The following is a 23,138-nucleotide window of genomic DNA, read 5'->3' on the forward strand; positions in this document are numbered from 1 at the left end:
AGGCATATCTCTGTGAGTTCAAGGCCACCCTGGTCTACATAGCGAGTTCTAGGACAGCTGGGGCTACAAGGAGACCCTGTCTCAAAAAGACCTAATAATAATAATAATAATAATAATATAGAATAACTCAATGCTCTATTGATTTGACATTGAAGTGATATCTTAGGTTAAAGAAAATAAATTTCATCTAACTCTTCTTGCTTTTTGAATATGATACTCAAAATATTTTAAATTACACATGTGGCTCACGCTCATGCAAGCTAAAGTGTTGACCATGCACTAGCAACAGCACACTGCACCTCATGGGCTAGACTTAGACGTATGCACTCCCTAATCCTGCCTCCCCAGAAAACACAATTCCATAATGCACCCAGAAAGCAGCCAACTGGAAATAGCTGATAAGCTGTCATAATAAATGCCAGAAAAAGAAAAAGTGGGATGGTGTCTAGGTGAGGAGGAATAACATCATTTGGGGGAGGCTACATAATCTAATTGCAAAGCCCAAGATCTAAGCAGTCTACCTCTTATTAATAAGGATGGAGGCTTGAGCTTGCCTTATAGCAGCTGATGGAGAGAAATATGCCACGTGTTAACACATCTAGGTAAATCAGCAAAATGGGCCAGTTTGAGGGGGGAACAAACCTAGATATATCCACACAACACAGATGGACATTTGAGGAAGCAACCTTCACCTTTCTATTGAACTGCATCTTATCTATGCAACTCCAAACCCAGAGTGAGACAGAGCAGGGGCTTATTGATTGATTGGTTGATGGATATTTTCCTTCTGGGGAAATCTGAGAGACTGGCAAATGTATGTGGGTGTGCAGACATGTTCATAAGTATTGAAAAACCTGGAATTACATACTTTAGATGCTTCACCATCATTATTGCTATGCGATGGGATCCCACGTGATTTTTAAAGTCTTTTTCTTTGCATATCTTCATTTTCACATCACTTAGAAGACACAGTTGGCATAACGCATCATGCCAGTTGCCTGAGGCCGAAAACAATATGGGCCATACTGATGTCCAGCACAGGAGGGAAAGAGCAGCACATCTAGAAGTGCTGGCGGTGTGACCACTGCGGATGGCTTAACCCTTTTCTTCTCTAGTTAATCCACCTGTTAAAGAAAGTAGCATTGCTGCCTAGCTCACATGGTTCCCTGTAAAAACCTAATGAGATTATATAAGTAGAGAAGTGAGAACGTAAAGAAAATTTTCTGTTTTATGTATTATTGTTAAATTCTAGCTCTCTGGCTGTTTTCAGTTTTTAAATGAAGACCCAAATCACTGGTGATCCATCCCAATCTCAGCCGATGTTGGAAGACGCATTGGTAGCTTTCCCTTTATTTCATGTCATCCATCCTTTAAAGAACTTGAACTTGCAAATGTGCTCATTTCCCTCATGTCTGCACAAGCCATTGATTTGTCAGGAGAAAAGTACAAAGACTTTCACGTTTTTGCCTCTCTGTGTCTTAAATTAACACTCCACTTTTGAATCGAAGAAAGCAAAACACCGTTCAGTGTTTTAAGAGTGAATAAAACATTTTAAAATGAGAATGGCTTTGACAAGTTGCCATCAGTGTGAATGAAACAGGAGAAATGAAATTCTCTATATGACTGCTTTCATGTTAAATGGTTTTACCAAACTTCAAATGAATAGACAATTTTGTTTCCTTCCCTTCAAATTTACAAATTAATATTTTTAAGACATGGAGTTAATAAGCAGTTGAGTTAAAACGTTAAAAAACTATATAGGTTTCCTCCAGTGAAGCTCAAAGTTTTGCCATATAAAACTGACTTAGAGTTGTAATAAAAATGGCAATATTGTGCAAGCCTGTATTTGTATTTCTTAGTTCAATTGCTTTTTATTTTCAAACTAGAGTCAACAAAGACCTGCCTGAGTGAGTTTACTAAGAGTCTAATAATCCAGCATTTATTCAGAATGCTGAACGAACTTACGTAATTCTTCAAATAAATATCATATACCTTTGATGCAGATGTATATACAGATTGTTTCAACCTTGGGCTTAAAAGGATGTGTCATAAACTCTTCTCATTAATCGTGAACACCTGATAATTTGGTATGTTTGAAATGTAGCTACCTTAATTCTCTGAATAGTTTACAAAATACTTATAAACTTTCACAGCCCAGGCTGTTCCTTTGCTAAGCAAAAGAGATGTTACCAGCAACCACAGAGGGTAAAGCCTCAAACACAGGGGCTGATGCTGGCCCTCTATATCCTCAAAGTGAAACGAGAATTGAATAAGATTATGGGTTTAAAATTCATTTAAAATAAAATAAAATACATCAAATTGAATTATTTTACTATTCTATATTTTTTAAATAGGCTTTTCTGGTCAAATCTTCAGTTTTTCTCCATTTTTATTTTTCACATGTGATCTTTCTTGACAATTCCATTGAGGGAAAATACATGTGCTGTCAGAAAATGCAAATATTAAGGGATTTTATTCATAACAGTCTAAATTTGTGCTCATGAAAAATAAAAAAGCATTTGAAAGATGATGAGTCTATGATTTTAAGATCTTCATTCAAATATGATTGCTTTGTAGGTTTAACTCTGGTGAGGCTAATTTGTGTTCTTTCTATATATTGCTCTAACCATGATAAAGCTGTTTATGCAAATGGAAAATTGTTGCTACTGGGAAATCTTCCCAACCATGTAAGGTTGCAATGTTAAACTCCCATTCAAAATCAAAATTCCATATAGTCACACCCTACAAACACTCAACATTCACACTTCAACATCTGTGTGGCTGCCTACTTCCATTGCCATCTCTATCATGCTTGTTCAGAAGTAGATGTGGGGGGAATCTTGAAGTAAGGACAATTCAATAATTACACAAAATATTTACCAAGTGTTTGCTATACATGTGTTTTATTAACTGGCAACATTTAGGAACTGCATCAAGGGAGCAAAGCTTTGAAGCTCACAGAACTTCTACAGTAATCTGGGGTTCCTATGTTTAAAGTCAACCGAAGTATAACATGCATCATTTTCTAACACAAGCTGAAAAGACTTGTTTAGTCTGCAATATGTAGTTTCTCTAAATTCCTTTAATAACTCTAACTGAAAATTTTTGAGAATGTTTATTTCCATATTCTTAAAACGTTTATTGAGGATGGAGAGATGGCTTAGCTATGGGTGGCCTCCGTTGGCACCCACATTCATGTGGCATATACACATACATGGAGAGAGAGAGAGAGAGAGAGAGAGAATAAAAATAATTTTTAAAAATAACTTTATTTTCCTATAAACCCTTTCACTGAGAAAGTAAAAGATGTCTATCATGTGTAATATGAACAATTTTACATATGTTTGTATGCTATTCTCTTAGATATTTTAAAACAGTTTAATGTTTTATGTTTCAGCACCACCATGTTAACCAGGTTATGACTTGCTGAAAGTTCAGATCAATGTACCCCTGGACAATGCAACTTCTCTGACTGGCTATATCATTCCTTCAACTATGTTCTCAGAACTCTGAGGTTGAAGTAAGCAAGACAGGCAAGGGAGTGTTGCGAGGACAGTCAGTAAGATGATTGGAGGGAACCACTTCATGACTCATAGAAGAAAAGGAATTACAAGTTACATATAAAAATGACGCTGCCCTCCCTGCCCCTTCATCTGTCTCCCTCTCTTTCAGTGTCTGTCCTGTGCCATCCTCTGTCACTGTGGTTCTCTCCTGGAATCCTCTCCCTCATCTAGTCCTGTCACTGCAGAATTCAGATCCAGATGCCTGCTGGGACTTCCCTGTGGAACACCACCCACCCATCACTGTATTTCAAAGATCATAGTCACTTCTCCTGATAACATGGAGTTAGTTCTGCCAGTAATCTCTATGTGGCCATTTCTCATGTCTCCTTTCCGAGCCTGAGATGCTCACAGCAAATGTGACCAAATGAAAAGAAGTAGCATCTGCATTGCTATTGGCCGTGATTACTTTAGTAAAGTCCACAGCCTCTCACTCACTGGGATGAGTAATTTTTGTTCGAATGACTGAATGCACACAGCATACTGAGATAAGTTGAATCGCCACATTTTGCTCCCTCCATGGTTTTCTTCTGTTTTGTTTCCTCTCCTTTTCTGGTTATACCTTAAACAAGGTAACAATGAACATCTCTGGAGGTTGAGGCCAGGCAGGTAAAATACAGTAGAAATGAACAGGAGGCTACACACTGAAGGGGAAAATCTTTTTCAGAAGTAGTGCATTCATATATTTGACAGGCATTTTTATTAAACACCCTGGGTACACACTGGGATCTGATGATACAAAAAGTTTTTAAAGTCAAGGAGTGAGTGAACTCAGAGGCTCGCAGTGCTGATAAGTATAAGAGAAGTTGGATATTTAAACAAAAAAATACCTGTTTTTAAAAATAAAAACTCTGGTAGATGAGCACATGGTAAAGAGAGACCTTAAGTTCACTGGGCAGGTATGCAGACCTGGGAACCGTAAAGATTTTTAAAGGAAAGAAATCTGCCAGACATTTGACAAGCAGTAGATGCTATCATTTAATCATCCAGTTTCTCACCAAGATGATCATGAAGACAAAAAAAGAACACATACTTCCACCAAATAATAAGGTCTAGGTAACAAGTTGCAGAGCTGAGCCACGAAGCCTGGGTCTCTCGATTTTTAACCACTGAACTCTGCTGCCTCTCTGTCTAATACATAACGGCATTCTGTTCCAGCTAAGTTTATTACATAGTTGAGACACTAGCAGAACTATTCAATTAAAAAACATTTTTCTTCCACAAAGTCTCTAAATAAAATAATACAGTGAGTATTATTATTATGAAAAGCTTGAGTAATAATTTCCTGTATCTTTCAAGGAATTACCTAAAGCATGTGGGATTTTTATTCTTTTTGTTGGTAAATACTGTGAAGACAATGAGCAGTGCCAGTACCTGTCATTAAGGCCCCTTCTGCATTCTCTTCCTCGGGGAAACTGGGTTCCTGTGCCAGGTAGACTTCCAAATCAGTACCTACAATAATCTCCATAGACATGGACAAGAGAAAGGGTCCAAAGGTGGGACACTGTGAGACACTGTGAAATCCTAGGGCTATTCCTCCCTCTGGGCCTCCACAAAGAACACACTCTTTTAAATCAGTCACAAATGGCACACAGCTATTTCTTGCATTAAGATGTTGCTTTTTAGCCAGGTATGACGGCACACAGCTTTGATCCCAGAACTCAGTAAATAGGCAGAGGCAGAGGCAGACAGATCTTTGTTAGATCAAGGCCAGCCTGGTCTACATAGTGAGTTCCAGGCCAGCTGGAGTTAGAGGGAGACCCTGCCTTACAAAAACAAAACAAAGCAAAACAAAACAGATTTTGATTTTTAAATATTGGGGTCCAGGGAGAAGCTCTCTAAATGGCATGTAGGAAAAATTAGGCAGAGTTTTGTTTTAATGCATGAGATCTTTCCCCACATTTTCTAAAACTAGTTTAACCCTGCTTCAAAAGGACTAAATTTCATTTTATCAACATATTAAGAGTAATGTGGCTGGAGAGATGGCTCAGCATTTAAGAGCACTGGCTGTTCTTGCATAGAAACTGGGTTCAGTTTCTGGTATCCATGTCGTGGTTAACAGCCATCCATAACTCCAGTTCCAGTGGATCTGACTCCCCTCTTCAAGCCTCTGTAGTACCATTGCATGCATGTGGTACCCTTACAGACATGCAGGCAAAACACTCACATAAAATAAAAATAAAGAAATTTAAAGAAAATTTTTAAAGAGTAAATATTGGGCCAGTCAGAAGACTCAGGTAGTAAAGATGTTCCCAGCACAAGCCTGGTGACCTGAGTTCCATCTCCAGAACCTACATGAAAACAGAAACCAGGAGCTAGAGAAAAGGTTCAGCGGTTAAGAGCGCTGCTCTTACAGAGGCTCTGGGTTGAATTCCCAGAACCCACATGGTGGCCAACAACCTTCCCTAATTCCAGTTCTGGGGAGCCAACACCTTCTTCCAGCATCTGCTGGCGTTGCACAACATGAGTGCAATCCCATTCACACAAGCAGAACACTCAAACACATAAAATAAAAATGAATAAATAAAAAAACAAGACAGAAAGGCAGATCAAACTCCAAAATGTTGTCCTCTATCTCCGCATACAATAATAGTAATTTTTACAAGGCTGGAGAGATAGTTCAGTGATTAAGACGACCCAGGTTCAATTTCTAGCAACCACTTGGCTACCAATCATCTGTAACTCCAGGTCTAGGGAACCTGACACCCTCTTTTGACCTTCGTGGGTTTTGTACAACGAGGGTGCACTTACATACATGCAGGCAATACACTCATACACATAAAATAAAAATAATAAGTAAAACATTTTTTAAAAACCAATAATAGTAAATTTTTTAAAAGAGTAAATATCAATAAACAATCTCAGACAAGCAAAGAGAAGTTAGGTGAGTGAGGAAGGGGGCTCTGTGTTACAAAAGACCTGGGGGTTCTTACCTCAGAGGGCAGAGGAGGCAGGGCCTGAGATTCCAGGTGAGGATTTCTGCCCTAGGAAGAAAGAGATGCCTCTCCAGGAGACAGAAAGGACAGCTGGTAGAAGCTGAGAAAACATGTCCCCTCCTTCCTTCAGAGTTGGATGATGGACAGAGGCAAAGGTTGAGCGTGCTGCTGTTAAAAGGAAGAGTGGACCAGACCAGCTGGGGCTACAGAGAGACCCTGTCTCCAAAAGACCAAAAAAGAAAAAAAGAGTGGACCATGGAAGAGAATGTGTTTACAACTCAAACAGAATGGGATGGGTGGGATGGGTGGGGGAGATGAGATGGGGGAGATGAGGATAGGGAGACAGAGACGACGGGTGAGAGGGAATGGGTGAGATGGGGTGTGTGAGATGGGATGGGTGAAAAGGGCTACGGGAGAGGGGATGGGAGAGATGGGGTGAGTGAGAGGGGATGGATGAGAGAGGATGGGGGAGATTGGATGAAGAGACAGGATGGGGGAGATGGGGCTGGGTGAGAGGGGATTGGGGAGATGGGATGGAGAGATAGAGTTGGGGAGATGGGATGGGTAAGATGGGATGGAGCTGCAGCCTACCTGCTTAGCCAACTGCAGCAGAATAGGGTCTGCAACTACACCCTCTGCCTTAGCAAGGGCCACTAGCCAGCTGTGCAAAGGTGGTCAAGACCCACACCTCACTCCCCTGCAGATGCTACAGGGCAAGGGCTGGTGGATGATACTCCAAGTCCACTTTTCTGCTCCTCATTCTGACTTGTGTAGTTGTCCACTGAACTGTTGTCAGTGATCCCGTTGAAATCCACCCCCCACTCCATTCGCAAGAGCTTCTAATGAAAGCTCTATCCTCAAGGCCATGTAGCTCAAATAAGACACTCCAGAATTCCTTCCACAGCCAAGCAGCAACTCTGTGCTCAAGAACTCTGTCCAAACCAGCATTTGTCTACTCTGAGTCTCCTGTATGAGGAGCACCCATGGTTCTAGATTATTCTGCAGATGATTCATCTTCTCTTCCTTTTTAGATAGTTTCAGAATTTCAGTTATAAATTTGTCCCTTAAAAAAAAAGGAAAGAAATAGCTATTTCCTTAAGTTAAAAACAACCCTTCTCGTTCTAAATTTACCTGAATTTTCAAAAACAGTCTATAACTGAAAACTCCACCAGCGCCTGGTCAGAACTGGGCTTCCTGAGGGTTGTGCCAGGAGAGATGGGCCCAGACCAGCGGGAATTTCACAGTGCCCTTCATTGCTAGGCTCAGTATTTCCATTTCAACCCTGGTAAATACAAGGCTGCAGGGGAAAAATTAATGGGAATATTTTCAAACCTTCGGAAAACTTAGGATCTTATATTTGGCAGGAGGGCTAAGAGGGTGGTTCAAGAAAAAAAAAAGTGTTCAAACCGTTCTTTGAGATTGAGCCCCAGTTCAATTTTCTGGTTTCTTCTTTCACACTGGAGCTAGCCTAGCAAGGTTGCATTTTCCCCCACTAACAACTCTTTTCTTATTCTATGGAATGTTTAATTTGCCCTTTGAAAGAAAGTGTGATTTGTTCCATTTTTCCATGTGCAATTTCTATGCTATTTACAGATGAAGATAAGAATCAAGGAGGATTCATGTGCCAAGAGCATGAATTCAAGACGGCAAGAGGAAATCAGAGTCCTAAACCCCAGCTCAGAGCTGCCTGGGCGCTGATTGTCCTGTGGAGCCTGGCGTAGCTCTCATCTGATGCTCCGGTGCACTGTGTACTAACGGGGACGATTATCCAAACCGTCATTGAATCAAAGCGCAGCCTAAACCCAAATCAAAGAGAGTTTTTGGCAAAGCACCGCAACTTCTAGAGGAATTGCTGAACAAAGCAACCAAAAACTTTACGTATAAAAAAAGCAGTGTTAATGTTATACCTAAATGATGATTGTGCACTTTGCAAGAAGAGCTTGCCGCTCAGTAAAGAATTGAAATGGAAATTAATCCCTGTGGATTGAAACAGACGCTATCTAACTAAGGTCTGTACAAAAATGAAATTACCTGTAACTAGGGATATTTTCTTGCCTGGCATGCACAAGACCCTGGGTTATATTCCCAGCACTATAGAAACAAACGAACAAACACTGTACAAATTCTAACTGACCACAGCCAAAGTGACAAACAAGTTAAGCAAATTATGGAAAAAAAAATCAGCAAATCTGATTTAAACCATCTTTCTGTTAAAGCAGACGCTTCCTGAACCCTATTTACGTCAGCACTCCATTTTTCTTTCTCCACCTCTCAGCTGTGTGTTGCTTCACGGATTTTCACCCTCATGAGTGATTTGTTTTCTATTCCAGTCTGTTCTCAGCTGTCTGGCCCAGCACAAGAGCCTGAAGTATTCATTCCTACAGACCAGCCCACTCCCCATCCACTTTCTACTCTGAGCATGCCTTGCCCTAATCAGTTCTTCGTACCACAGAGAAAACTGCTTCTCAGTTTTCCAGACAAGCATGTTAATTGCTATCACTCTCACAAGCAGCACAGAGGACTTTTGCTTTTTCTCTGCTCTGTCCAGAGGACACCTCCCTCAGTGCTACATAAACTACAACTTCCACCTCACAGAACAGGTGCATGGCCCCTCCTGTCCAAAGAGCTCACATTCTCCCAGGGCTTAAACCTACACACAGGACACATGCATGGTCGTTTGAAGTATACCACTAAGTTAGTAGAAATAAGATATTAGATTAACCTTCTAAAGGAAGAACAAGGTAAAGGGGACTGGAAATTTTCAGTTAGGGTGATGTCAGCATCCCCCTATCACCTCTCAGCCATTTCAACTAATCTATGGCCAACACCTCCTCCCCCAGCTCTCAGACAGCAGAGCGCCTTGAGCAAGAAGAGCCTTCCTTTGCTCCCTCTTCAAATGGCAAATACAGTCTTCCATGTACCACTATCAAACACCCAAAGTTGGTGCCCAGTGATGAAATGAGAGGATCTTAGTGTGGAAGTTAGCAAACAAAAATATGGAAAGCAATGTCCTATTGGACATTGGAATTTTTATTTGGAAATAAATAATAAGGTTGTAATCCTGGATATATGTATAGGCTACAGCTGTTACTGGGATATGGGCGGGGGGTGGGGGGGAGATTGTAAGTTTTATTAGCTCAGAAATCTATGCAAATTCTTATTTTAAAAAATCATGAGCATTTTCTGTGTTTGAGGAATCTGGCAGACTCTGATTGGCCAGCAGTGCAAATTATTATGTAAAGCTAGTCTTAAGGTCACAGTTGGCAGTTTCATCAACAGTTCTGAGTGAGAAGAAAACACTCAGAAATAAGACCAGCTGTTAGCTCTACTGACCAATTACAGCAGTTCTTGGAACCGTCATTTGTGGCCTGGGCGTCTTCTCCTTGTGATCTTTCTGCTGTTTTGGACGGGAACAAGAAAGTTTTACTTGTATACGTCAATTCCATAAATCCAAGTTCACTTCCAGTTTGGGGGATAAACGTATCACCCAAGTCAAAGGGAGACAAAACACTGGATCACTACTGAGTGTCAATTGCTACAGATTAGTTATCAAAGAAACAGCTTTGTTTTGGGGAATATTTTAAATGCTATGGTATTTACACATAAAGCAATTGTTGAGCACTACATTTAGCTTTTCATATTTATATCTCAAAGATTTTCAAGTTAATCTCAGTATCCTAAGCATAGTCACCTAAAGGAAATGTATTCTCAGGGCTGGAGAAAGGACTCAATCAGTAGTTAAGAGCACTAGCTGCTCTTACAGAGGAGCTAGGTTTGGTTCCCAGCACCACATGGTGGCTAACGATCCCCCTTAACTCCAGTTCCAGGAAATCTGACACCCTCTTCTGGCCTCTGCAGGCACTGCACACATGGGCACACTTACATACATGCAGGGAAAACACTCATATACAGAAAAATAAAAATTAAATTTAAAAAATGTATTCCCTTAACATTACCCAAGATTCATTCAAACAGCAAAAAAGTTAACCAGGGTAAAGTGCTGTAAATTCTGTTGCTAAGAAGTTGACAGTCTTCAATTAGTTCTATGAATCATCCAACAATGGCCAAGGTATAAGGAGTTTAAAAACTCTCCCACAGTGTTGCAGAGAATATAAATCAGGCACACTCACAGGAGAACACACTGCCCACATGGAAGAAGACTCCTTCAAATGTTCTTATCCTTTGACCTAATAATTATACTTCTTGGAATTTATCCCAAGGAAATTATCAGGGAATCAAACAAAGAGATTATGTAGAAGGATATTCATTGCAATGCTATTTATAATAGCAAAAAATTACCCCTGCCTAATTAACCAGCAATAGTAAGCAAATTATAGTAAGTCCTTAGAGCAGAATACTAGTCATTGTCTTTAAAAACATATGTTCAAAGTATGCAGAATGGTTTAGGGACATGCTGATGAGATCATGTTAGAAGAAGCAGGCCACAGCACATTAAATACAGTGTGTACTGATTTGGTAAATGTGTGTGATTATGCTATATGTGGATGTAAAGGTTGGAAGAAAGACTGTAGTGATTGGGTTTGCTGAAGGTCAAAAGTTAGATAAAGCCTACACAGACTTACTTTATCCAGTCATCAAAATAATTTATATCATAGGTATCATTTTGATCTGTATTTTAACAATAAGGAACCCAGAGTAAATCACTCAGTTACTAATTTACAAATCCAATGTTTAATCCCAGACAATCTAGTTCGGACATAAAACTACCCACTGTGGTGTTCTGCAGGTTATTTTTCCCTTGTAATATCTTTGTATTTTTCCAATAAACATTTTACTTTTATGGCCACATTTTAAAATGTTTTTAATGGTGTGCAAATGAGAGTAATTGACATAATTATTGAAATTAAACTATTATATTCTCACTGAACTGAAAGGGATATTTTTGATTTGTTAAAAGGGGAACACAGTTTTATGTATATATGCTAGTGATTTATTTTTTCGAGTCTGAAAATGCACCTCTTGCTTTGCCTCTTTATATTTTGGCATTTTTGCATTAAATTTGGCATTTTCTGAAGCAGAAGAGATGCAGGGATATATTAAAATAAGTTAAAATACAGAGAGCTTTTTCTAGGTTTTTTCCAATCTTCTTAATAGGATATAAGACCAGTTGCACAGAGTGCGTAAGGCAGGGGGAAGGAATTGAATTTAAAGAGTATAAGCTCTTGTGCTGGATAGCTTTAGTGTCAACTTGACACACCTGGGTTGAAGGAGCCTCAATCGGGAAATTGCCTCTATTGGACTGGCCTGTGGCCATGTCTGAAGGGGCATCTTCTTGATGAGTAATGTGGGAGGGCCCAGCCCACTGTGGGTGGTGCCACCCCTGGGCAGGTGGGCCTGTGTTGCATAAGAAAGCAGGCTGAGCAGGGGCCAAAGGAGCAAGCTTGTAAGCAGCGTTCCTCCATGGCCTGTGCTCTAGCTCTTGCCTCCAAGTTCCTGCCCTGAGTTCCTACCTTGGGCTCCCTGATGAACTGCGTGTGACCTGGGAGATGTAAGACAAATAAACCCTTTCCTCTCCGTTGGTACTGGTCAGAGTGTTTTGTCACAGCAGTGAAGAAACAAACTAAGACAGATCTGAAATAACCAGTGGCATGAACCAATTAGAAGTAAATAAAACATGGGACTCATCATCACTAATAATGACAAAGAGGCAAAGGCCTCAGATTGCTGTGGGTAAGATAGTGGAGTGTCTGGATAAAGATTGGTGGGCTTCTTCATATAGGACTGACCCTGCTGAGGCCTAATTAAGTTACCTAGCAACTGGCTGCATGTCCTCTTGCTCTCTGTAGACAGAAATCATAGGTAGGCAAAGAGAAGCTCTTCAAGGGCTGGTCTTTGGCAGTTTTTGTTACCCTGGGGAAATGGGGCAGATTGGCAGTTGGGAACGGCAGCAGCAAGCAGGTGGGAGCAGCAGCAGGTGGTGCCTCTCCTGTTAAAGTTTGCATGCAGGACTCCAGTTGCTGGACTCTTAGCCCTACAAGCATTATAACTCTTGTATAAGTCTAGGAAGTCAGGACTCCTCATCCATTGGCAGCAGCTGACATCACAGCTTCCAGGCAGACCTAGGTTTGCAAATTCCTCAGTCCTTGAGAGTGCCCAGTGTTACATCTTCTGGGCCTGGAGTGTCTGATATCCTTGGCCCTAAAGACTTAACAGCTCTCTGGAATTCTTCTAGGAACCAGTTTCTCTTTTGAGCCTTGTACCCTTTTTCAACCAAATGCTATCCCTTCTCTACTTCGACCTTTCTTACTCTTGCCATGACCACTCTCTTGAGCTGCTTCGTTTCCTTTTGTTGCTGTGCCCACTACCACAGTGGCTGCTGTTCAGGAGCTACGGTGGCTCTTTACTGCTGCTGCTGCCGCTGGTCTTCAGGCTCCACCTGCCCTTGCGTTGTCAGCACCATGCTGCCAGCCACTCTGCTGCTTTTGCAGTTCAGCCTGCTCACTTCGCAGCTCCTCCTCCTCTTCCACCGCCAAGCAGATGGCCATCCTGTCCCCTTCTGTGGTTGTACACCAGTTGCTTAGTGTCCTGCTGGTGTGACTGCCACTCCGCTGCCTCCAACACCACTGCCACGTTCCTGCCTTCCCTGCAGCTTCTTTCTTTGTGTAATCAGCTCAGCCCACAAAAGGAGACAAGACCACAGGAAAGAGGCTCTTATGGAGCCTGATGCAGCAACACCTGGAGAGGCGGCACAGGTAGCATCTCGCAGGTGACTCACCCAGTAATCTAAGAGTCTGCTCTAATATCCAGAGAAGGGCTGTTTGCACAAAGCACAGTAAACTGCCATGCAAATCAATGTTTCTGTGTTTGTACCAATCGCAGCATTATCTCTTTAGCAGCAGTCAATGCAGTCCCTCAGCTGGGCCATCAGACAAAGTGCTCCCCATCTGGCCTAGGTGGAAATGGTTGCACGGTTATCCAGAGTTCACTGAGGCTTCAGATACCAAAATGTCTGGTAGACACTCTGAGGATGTCCTGGCTGAAGGTGTTCTTTTGGGAGCAATCACCTGCTATTGTGATTTCTCAAGGTGTCTGTGGAGTATTCAGAAAAGGCAGTGCTGGCATAAGAGCAGTCCAGCTGTCTGTTTGACCAACAGTCCTTTCGCTCAAATCATCCAGAGTCCAACAGTTACCTGTCAGGGAGTCTCCCAACCCCTAAAGTCTTTGCTTATCTGCAGTAAAATGAACATCAGGAGAACTTACGATAAAAGCAAAAGTTTAGCATTGCCACTAAGAGTGCTTTTTAACAGATCTTAACAGTGCTTTAATAATGCTTAACGTCCACACAGTGACCTGGAAGAGGGGGTCCACCCTCCACAAAGACAGTGACAGGTAGAAGAAATGTGTATATCCAGATTCCTTAAGAGATGCATGCTTAGCAGTGGATCCTGATGATCAAGGGAGCAATGCCTCTTACAAGGGTGATAATCCCACTCTTTTTTAAAAAATTTATCTATTTTTATATGTATGAATATACTGCCTGAATGCACGTAAGAGCACCCAGGTAGTGCAATGCCTACAAAGGTCAGAAGGCATTGGATTCCCTGGTACTAGAGTTACAGATGGTTGTTAGTCACCATGTGGGTGCTGGGAACCAAACCTGAGTCCTCTACAAGAGCAGCCTATGCTCTTAACTGCTGAGCCATCTCTCCAGCTCCAATAATCCTACTCTTGAGGGCTCCTTCCTAATGATCTAAGCATCTTCCCACCTCTTAATACTGTCACTTTAGGAATAAGGATTTCAACATATGAATTTTAGGAAGTCATAAACATGCAGAATAAAGATGATTATAGGATATTTTTCTATGCTTCTGTGTGTGTGTGTGTGTGTGTGCATGCGTGTATTTGAGTGCAGAGACCACAGAAGGATGTGGGGTCTCCACTTTATCACCTGGAGATTCTGTTTTTCATCTAGACTGATAGCCAGGGAATTCCAAGGATCCACCTGTCTCCTCTCCCCTGCTGGGGATGGTGTTACTGTGACACAAGGCCATGCCTTTTACATGGGTGCTGTAGATCCAAACTCAGATCTTCATGCTTGCACAACAATCAATATTTTTCTTCTTTATGCTTCTAAGTAGTTTCAAAACTCTTAGAAAATAGAATATTTGTAAACTCTTCAATGGCTCTCATTTCCTGTCAGAGCTTCCATCTGTTAATCATAGTTGCCCCACCCAGCACAGTCATCAGATTTCCCAACCTTCTTATTTACAAGCCCCCAGTGTTCGTGTGCCTGTGTGCACATATGTGTGTAACTATGGAATTGGTGCTTCAGTCCCCAATCTATCAGCAACACTTCTTGCCTTGGGTCCCTGATCTTTGTGCTCTTCCCCAATACCCAAATTCTGATTGGCAATCAATGAGTCCCAAAGATATTGCAATACTATAAGAAATGTAAGCTCCTCCCTCAGGCTTTCCTCCCTGCTTCCACTAGGATTATTTAGCACCCTGGGCTGAGACTGCAGCAGTTCTGTCTTTTCCAGACTTACATTCCATCCCTCACAGGGATCTGTGTGCACATGGCTTTCCTGGACCCAACCCAAACTTCTCAATGCTTGTAGCGCTCTTCTTTCTATTTCTGTATCCATCACCCCTCCCAAATCCCTCCAAGTCCACAGCACCTAGTATCTGCAATAGACTAAGCATGCATCAAATATTTACTGAATCAATTTTCAAATACACACTGGGGTACAATGAGAGTGTTGATATTCTTCCTTCAGTTTGGCCAAGGGATTCCAGCATGGGATAGTTGTGATCCCCCATGAGAAACTGAATGGGAGATAAAGCGTCCTTAGAGAAAGACTGAGGCCAGCTGTGTGATGACTTTGAAGAAGCAGATTTTTAAAAATCTATTTCTAATCTGTAAGATCTGCCCACTGTGGGCCAGAAGAGTCCATCCCCCGAGGGCCTAGGGAAGGGCAAGATCATGACTGCAGGTAGCAGGGTAAAAAATGAGTGTTGAAGCTTCTTCTCTTGTAGCACTCTGTGTAGGGTAGAAGAAACTGATCAAGCAGGGTTGGGGCTAGGGCTTGGTGAAGAGCTGTTCCTTGGCATGTGTGTGACTCTGAAGATATCCAGAACTCAAAACAATAAAATAGACTGAGTCAGAAGACAGAAAGTACTTGTAGCATTTTAAGAGATAATCAAATCACTGAGAAATGAGAGAAGTCTGTAGACGCTGGGCCCCAACCCAGCATTTGTTCAAGACAACAGCCCGCTGACAGCACACCACACAATTCAGAATGGAATATGTTGCTGGACCCAGATTCCTATTCTCCTAACCAGTGTTCATTAACTGGAATTCCTGGCAAAGTATTTAAATCCAAATACTTAGTTTTAATATCCCACAGTCATTTCCTCATCTGGCCACTCTGTGGTCAGATCTTAAGCCACCTGTAGTTGCTGAATTCCCTCAAAATTCAAAGGGGAAAATTGTCTACACCAATCTTAAATTTTTTTGTCTATTACTTAATGCATGCACAGACTAAGTCCTAGCGGTAATATCTTACATTACAGCTGGTCCAGGGGAGTCTATGTAACCACACTACTATTTTCCTAGAAAGCTACAGTTTTAATATAGGATATTTAACATAGTCACTATTGTCTATTTTCACTCATGTAAACTGATGCTCCCAAGTAACCAAAGTTTAGAATGTTAATATAAACATTATGCCTCTTTTAATTGCAATAGACACATTCCTAAGTAATTTAATTCCAACAAGACCCTTTACCAATAAACAAAAAACACATTTTTGGCGGCTTCCCTACTCAGCACAAAGTAACGTTTTCCACAGCAAGGGCCAGCAAACTGCCTTGCAACCTCTGTTTTGAGGTTGGCGTTGTAGATAGGAACTCTGGTTCAAGCCCAATCACATATGAATTTTAAAAACACGGAGAAACTGAGGAGAACTTTTAAATTCCAATACCTCTAGGCTGTGGATCAGACATGAGAAAGTCCAAGAAAGGTCAAAACAATGGGGTTCACATAAATAGTAACCTCAAATCATTTGTGTTGCACTGGAGGAGGAAGGATTCAGGTCATAGTCACGAAGGCAAGTGCTGTGTTTTAATGTGACCCCAAAACTCATGGGTCAGAAACTTGAACCTCCAAGCCCCAGTATTAAGAGGTAAAAGCTGATAGGTGGTGACCAGGTCAGAAGAGGTTCAGCCTTTCTGAATAGATTGGCATCATCTTGAGGTGGGTTGGTTAGAAAGACAAGTGAGGCCAGGGGCGGTGGCGCATGCCTTTAATCCCAGCACTTGGGAGGCAGAGGCAGGCGACTCTCTGTGAGTTCAAGGCCAGCCTGGTCTACATAGTGAGTTCCAGGACACCTGGGGCTACAGGGAGACCCTGTCTCAAAAAGACCAAAAAATAAGGAAAGGAAAGGAAAGGAAAGGAAAGGAAAGGAAAGGAAAGGGAAGGAAGGAAGGAAGGAAGGAAGGAAGAAAGAAAGAAAGAAAGAAAAAGTTTGGCCTCTTCATATGGTCTTGCTCTTATCTTTTCTTACCCTTTTGCCTTCCACCATCAGATGGCGCAGCAGCAAGGTCTTCAGTCAGTACTGGCATCATGTTCTTGGGCTTCCCAGCCACTTCCAGAACCACAAGTCAAAGAGCTTTTGTTCTTTACAAACTACCTAGTCTGTGGTACTCAGTCATAACAGCAGAAAATGGACTAAGACAGCACATTACTGAAGCAACCAGCTCCCCTCCGCTCCCGTGGAACCCAGACAAGCTTGCCCCAGAGCAGGCCCATCATCACTAGGAATCAAAAAGCCCAGGGTGAAGCAACTGGAGTCAATTTGGGTGGCTCAAATACTATGCAATTTTACAGGAATTTGTTTTTATAGAACCAATTGGACAATTTGCTATATTATGATTGTATTTCCATGTAAAAAATTGAAAGGACTTCTTGATGTCAACTTTTTATAGAAGCAATTGGACAATTTGCTATATTATGATTGTATTTCCACATAAAAAACTGAAAGGACTTCTGCATGTCAACTCAAGAGAGTGCTTGACTTCATCACAACAGATTTCCTTTCTCAAAAGCTAGAAATCATTTGAATGTATTTTTCTGTCTACATGTTCCAATTTAGGCTTTTATTCACTAATTAGTCACCAGACAGTGACCATAACATTAGTTTCTTCTCTTTCAACCTTGAAAATACTATTGAGCTTATTTACATGAGACAACCATTCAAACTGCTAAGTTCATAGAGAACAGATACCTTGAAAAGCATCAGCTTAATCAGCATTTCTGGTATAGTATTTATCCCTCAACACCCGACTTTATTCTCATACTACCCATGTAATTTAAGTGCTCTTGTTTGTTTTGGTCTGAACACCAAAGCTACCACTGTATTTCTTTCTTCAGAAAAAGCAAACAAAAATACTAGACTCATTCACCATTTGAAGGGTCATGAGCTTCTACTAACCCCTTAGTCAAAATTAAAGATCAGCTTCTAATCACTAGGTGTTAGCTGTGCTAAGCTAGAATGTGTCTTGGGATGGCTTCCTCCATGGTAGGAAGAAAATGAGTCACTGTCAGTATGACTTTCATATCAGTGCATTGAGTAGCCCTCTGCGTAAATCAGGTTTCTCTAAACGTTGGGAAAAGAATAGTAAAAGGTATAAGCACTGTGAAGAGAGAGAAAAAAATCCCATCATCTATTAAATTCATAAAATAAAGAATAAAATAGTATTTATTCGCTGACCAAGGTACAAACACTATACAGGTGAATGGAGATAGAGACAGTGCTGGAGCTGGACCCAAGAGCTCCTGGGAAGACAAGGAAGGTTTCCCGCTGGACTTGTGGTAGATCACCCTCATGACTTCTTTGTTTCCATGAAGGTTTGGCACTTACTCATATGTAGTTTTGTGACAAAGAAAAAAGTAAAATCTAAATCCGCCAAAAATCATAGAAAGACCATTGATGTTAAGGTGGAACAGGATCAAAACGCCGGAACAGGATCAAAACGCCTGGATCAGAAGACTCAGCCTCTGAGCTTTCTGAGCCTCAGTTTTCCATGTGGTCAGCCCAATTCAGAAGTAAAAATCGCTGCTTAATCACAGAATGCAATCACAAATAAGCAGAGGTTCTCAGCCTGTGTCCTCAGCTGAACTCCTCAGGCATCAGATTCCTCTTCCCTCCAATCAACAGAGATGACTCTGCTGTGGTCCAGAGTAGCCCACACATTGAGTGTGCTTGGAAGGTTTTCAGGAGACAAGGCATAATCCTAAAGAGCTGGAAGTCACAAAGAAGAAAGTATCCAAGACCCCAAAGGACATGTAAAGTCAGTAGAAATTCAATGTAAATATGGCTTAGATCTTAAATATCCCCAACAGTACATGTTGCAAAGGCCTGGTGGCCATCCTATGTCACCTTTGAGAGGTACTAGAACATTTAAGATGTGGGTTGAGAGGGCGGAAGTTAGGTCATTGGAATGTGCCTTTGAAGGAACTATCAGAGGCCAGTCTCTTTACTTCCACCCTGAGCCCCCTCTCCCATAATGTCATGCCTTCCCACAGGCTCAAAGACAACAGAACCAGACTACGATGAACTGAAGAACTTCTGAAACTGTTAGCCAGTATCGACTTTTCTTCCTTTTACATTATTTCATCTCTCAAAGACAGAATGCCAACTTCAGTGTTCAGAATCACAGTGCCAGGGAATGACTGCACAATGAGAGAAACAACCAAGGCGGAAGAGGTCAGACAGAGCTATCACCCCCATTAAATATCACTTACTGTTGATGATGATGAATTTGTTCAGTGTTATTTTCTCTATAGGCAATACCATTTCTTTCATTCAAGAGGAACCTTCCCTCTGAAATGCATTCAACTACTTTCCCTAAGATTTAAACTCAGCTGTACCTTTTAACATAGTAGTAATAAGCATTTACTGTGCACTTACTGTGTCACAAAAATTGCTTTAAAAGCTTTCTAGGAATTAAGCTCGAGACAACTCTGCATGAGCTTCACTACCAAGCTGTACATCGTGCAGAGGCCCAAGAGGCTGAGTGTCTATATGCTGCCCAGTTGGAGCCTACATGCAACTGTAGACAGCTGGGTTCTACAACTGGAACTTCACATGCAAATACTTTTAATGAATACAAGAACTAAGCTGGGTGTAGGGGTGTGCCTATCTACAATCCCAGCTCTCATGAGGCTGAGGGAAGAGGACTGTGAGGTTAAGGCCAGCCTGGGCTACATAGCAAGGCTCTGTCTTATTGTATTATCCTTATCACACTAAAAAACAACCTGACTCTTAACTTTAGTATTTAAGGGTGAGCCCAAACTGAGAGAGGGCACCCGTTCCCTCAGATGACCCTTGGGACTGTGCTCTTTTGTCAGATCTCACCATATTTTTATTCAAAATCATTTCTCCTGCATCAATTTTAAGGAACTAAAAACTTAGATCCACCCTTCTTCCCTAGGCCTGAAATATCTCACACACACACAAGGTAAAGCAATTCTTCTCAATTTTCATTGTTTCCAATGAAGAGGTATGCTGTCTTTCAGCATTTTGAGATGTTAATTCTCAAGCATACCTACAATCATTCACTATCTTGGGATGAAGTAGCAAATTTTGGTTCCCAAGAATCAAGGTCAGGTGCCCAGGTCAAGAGCATGTGTTTCAGTGAGTTTGCCAAGGTTAATAAAAAGCCATCAGTCCAGATTCTGTCCATTTTATAAAAGTCATTTCTACATGCAAAACCAAAAATAAAAAGTTAAATAAAAAGAATTTAAAATGGTTTGCAGAAAGACAGAAGGTGTTTTTAATGTGTTGTCTGCTAAACTTGATAGTCAAAAATAAAATTTCCAAGAATCTATACTATGGCTCTCACTGACAGTTTTGTTAGTCAAGGAAGATCAGCTACTTCTTTACTGACATTCCCTAATTCTTTGCCCCTAGCTTTTATTCAGCAAAAAAATGTCCTGTGGGACTGGAGAGATGGCTCAGTGGTTAAGAACACTGGCTGTTCTTGCAGAAAACCCCAGTTTGAATTCTGGCACCTACATGGCAGCTAACAACTGTCCTTAACTCCAGTTCTAGTGGATCCAACAGCCTCTTCTGTCCTCCACGGGCATTGCACGACACAGGTGCACTTACCTACATGCAGGCAATACATACATACACATAAAATAAAAATAATAAATAAAATACTTTTTTAAAATGTCCTGTATATGTGGTTAGCAAATTTTGTGCTAGTTCAAAGATTGTTAAAAAGACCATGAGACTGAACTACCATTTTATCCATTGCTGTGCCTTGGTGCCCTCATCCATGGGGTCCTTTGATAAGCCTTGCACAGGATGACGTGCCATGTAATGTGCACCCATACTCTCTAAACAGCTATTCCTATAGGCCCAGTAACTAGTACTTTTAACTTAATTTATTTTTTGTTTTATGTGTATGTGTGTTTTGCCTACATGTATGTAAGTGCACCTGTGTCATGCAATGGCCAGAGAGGCCAGAGAGGGCATCGGATTCCCTGAAACAGGAGTTAAGGATGATAGTTAGCCACCATGTGGGTGACCCTGGTCCTCCACAAGATCACTCAGTGCTCTTTACTGCTGAGCCATTTCTCCAGCCCTCCTAGTACTTAAATGACAATACATTATATTGTTTCAGTAGTTAGGAATGTACATTTCTGGAACTCTGTGGCAATGTATTTTATATGGACACACTGATATTTTTAATTACATATCACAGAGTCACTCCTCCAGAAATACTGGGTGAACTACACACATTTGGTAAATCTCATGTCAAATGCAGAGAACTATTTCCTATAGGAACCATGATCCACAGAACTAAAGGGAAATATTTTAAACATCTTTCTCTTACATTAATTTATTTTCTTCTCTTTTCCAAAATGCATATCTATTATAGATCACCACTGGCATCACTATAGCTATGACAAATTATTGTGATTTTAGGAATTACATTCTCAAAACAAGCCCAGACATTTATGGAACAGAAGAAATTCTAATAGGTAATAATATATTTTTAGAAGGATAAATTTAAAAAACACACCAAAATTTAACTCATTTCAGGAAGAGGAGGCAGAATGACAATTCTCTTAAGTTAAATAAGAATTTTACAAATGAAACAACTCACCCTTGGAGATGGAGAGATGGCTCAGCAGTTAAGAGCACTGATTGCTTTTGCAGAGGACCCAAGTTTGATTCCCAGCACCCACAGTGGTTAATAACCATCTGTAACTCCAGTTCCATAGGCTCCAACACCATCTGACCTCTACAGGCACTGCATAACACAGGTGCACTTACATACATGCAGGCAATATACTCATACACATAAAATAATAAATAATAAATATTTTAGAAGATTCGTATGTATTTAAAGAAAAGGGAGATAAAGAGACTTGAAACAAAGAGGGCAAGAAGCAAGTAGAGAAATATCTTTTTGGAGCAATGATTATGGATTATGAAAATTGATGCTAAACTTGAATTTTTAGACTTGTTTTAACCAATGTAATGGAATATTAAGTCCACCAAAAGAACTGCAGAGCCTGTTTCTAATGCACCACTTAAAACTGACATGTTCAATCACAGCATCTCAATAAAGCGCTTTTTAAAAAGAACTGTCATTAATGTTAGAGTAATATTTTATTATATAATATCCAAAAACCAAAATTAGACCTTGAAAAATTCACATTTAGAAGGATGATGGCATTCATTCGTAACCCAAGCACACAGGCAGCCGAGCCAGGAAGGCCAGAAACCAGCCTTGGCTCTTCAGTGGGACCTTTCTTAAAAATAAAAAATAAAGTCACATTCAAAAATAGGAACTATAGAAGAAATATATTCCATTTTTTCACTGATTGATTTCCAAAAATATGTCTCCTGACCCATCTTTTTTTAAATAAAATCTGTAGCTTAATGCTCTTGATTCTCAAAGATAGAGTCTAGCTGCTATGCTGTTCTATTGTCTGATTTTGAAGACTAACCACCTTCCCCTTTACAAATTCCAAGGAGGTGTGCCTGTTGAACAGATGATTTTCTAAAACAGGAGAACTTGCTGACAATTGAGAAGAAGTCTTGACTAAAATATGGGATGTTGAATGAAAGTTATCCTAAACTAAGCAGATCGTAGATGAAGTGCAAGAGGAACAGCCAGCTCTGCCTTGGAAACTCTCCTTGGTTAGAATGTGCCTTTGCTTAGCAGCTCCATGCACGGTCTCCACAGTTAAAGTATCACATTTTCCATGGTTTGATGAAGACTCCAGAGCCCTTAAGATATGAATTGCTATAATTCCTAAATCAAACAGCATTCAATTCAGTTCCAGACCATTGCTGGGTAATAAGACCGGTATTTCTTATTTTAATTAGTCATTTTATACTTCTAACAACTTCTTTGACAATCTTGGATTACTTGTTTGTTTATATGTGATAAAAGCCATGTTTCGCTAAAAATACGAATGCTACATTTGAATGTCCATTTACATCTTAGTAGTTATAGAAATAAAGTTCCTAGGCCTTTAGATGATAGCTTTTTATAGGCACTGAATACAATCACCTAATCTATTTTAATATTATCCCTTTCAGCTGTCTCGTGAGTATCTCCTAACACAGCACAGATATCAAGTGGATAATGTGAATTC

This window comes from Nannospalax galili, unplaced genomic scaffold (genome assembly GCF_000622305.1).
Source record: "Nannospalax galili isolate Female #2095 unplaced genomic scaffold, S.galili_v1.0 scaffold299, whole genome shotgun sequence".
In the NCBI taxonomy this organism is placed as follows: domain Eukaryota; kingdom Metazoa; phylum Chordata; class Mammalia; order Rodentia; family Spalacidae; genus Nannospalax; species Nannospalax galili.